Source organism: Pteropus vampyrus, unplaced genomic scaffold (assembly GCF_000151845.1).
Source record: "Pteropus vampyrus isolate Shadow unplaced genomic scaffold, Pvam_2.0 Scaffold953, whole genome shotgun sequence".
In the NCBI taxonomy this organism is placed as follows: Eukaryota; Metazoa; Chordata; class Mammalia; order Chiroptera; family Pteropodidae; genus Pteropus; species Pteropus vampyrus.
In genome coordinates, this window is record NW_011889734.1 from 3,728 (window position 1) to 5,394 (window position 1,667).

Below are 1,667 nucleotides of genomic sequence, written 5' to 3' on the forward strand. Positions count from 1 at the left end.
TCATGTGTCTGGCCCTGCACAATCCACACTGCACCCCACTGCTCCCCTGGGCCACCTCCAGGACAGTGGGGACCTGCCCAGTGAGGTGCAGGTCTCCATCCTGCATGAGCGCGTGTGGGATTTGCTGCCTTCTGGAGAGCACGTACGAGAACCAGGAGGCGACTGTCCCATGTGAGTGTCACTCTCGGTGCCTCTAACTTTCTTTGTCCACTGATGACTGCACTTGTTCGGTAGTCGTCTTGCTGTGGTAGAACTGTCAGGCACAGCCACGCCAGGATGACGTGTACACTTGGAATCGCACACACACACATGATGTCCATGTTACATCCTCAGCATCATAATTGGAAATGCAGCGTATGGTGTGACCCGGGCTCGCACCAGTCAGTGCTGAGTCTGCATCCAATGCATGCGTCCACCTCCATGTGAATCCGTGCACCTGCTGATGGGTGTTGGAGTGTCCCCAGTTCCTGCGCTCTACAAGGAAAGCCAATTCTCAGCTTGTAGATGTAGAGACCTGAGAAAATGTTCTTATTCTTATGACACACAGCCACAGTGACGAGCAAGCTGCGCTAAGTGCAAATCAATCAATTCCCTTGAACATTCGGATATGGGAAAATTCACAGAAATTGCACCCCGAGGTCTGGGAACTGAGGTTCCTACAGAAAAATAAGAGACCAAACTCAGCCTACCCATGTGATAGGTCTACGGAGGGCATAGCTCTAGAAAGAACAAAAATTTAACTAAAAACAATTAATCTTTTGAAAAGCCAGTGTCTTCAAATTTAGGGAGACCATCCCCCATTGAGGGCACAGAAGGCCGTGTGTGAACCAGTAAGCGAGACCTCAAGATGCTGAGTCTGTGGTTGTCTTTATCATGGATTCGTCTCCCCCAGGAGTGTGTGAAGTAAATTCCAGATGTCTCTCTCAGCTGCTTCATCTCTGTTGCTTTTAGGAGCTCACATGGACTACGAAATCAGTACAGAGAGATGGGGGTGCTGCCGTAACAGATACGTAAAACTGGATGCTGCATTGGAACCGGGCAGGGCAAAGATGCTGGAAGGGTGTTGAGATGCGTGTTAGACGAAGCCTCCATGCTGTGGACGGGTCTTTAGAGGAGGATCTGGGGGGAGCTCAGAGAGAAAGACGGGAGCTGGGGAGCAGCCTCAGTCTTCATGGAGGAAACCTCAGCCGTCCTGAGCAGACGCAGAAATGGGGGTGACGACGGCCATCGTGAAAGGTGCTCAGATGGTGCCGGAACCTTCTTAGTGGATGCTGGAGGGAGGCGGAACTTGTTATGGACGGTGGGGAACTTGTGTGACGTGTTTCTACTGCTGTTCTGTGGAAGATAGAATGAGGAGAAGGGAATCGGACGCTCAGCTGAGGCTCTTTCTACGCCAAGGGAGGCCAGTCAGGCTCCGCCCCCTGACGACTCGTGGTGAAGGACAGCAGAGTCGGGGCTAAACTGTTCGCATCATATACGTTTGATCTTTTACATCCACCACAATAACAACCACAACCAAATTTTCTGACAAAAAAACAGCACAGTGCATTGGTCCTAAGGAAGTTGTCACCTCCCCATGGGACAGGCCCAGCTGCTGCTCCCCGAATCTGATCACCTGGCTAGTGCTGGGAACACACACCTGAGAGCCTCTCCAGCCTGGAATTGGA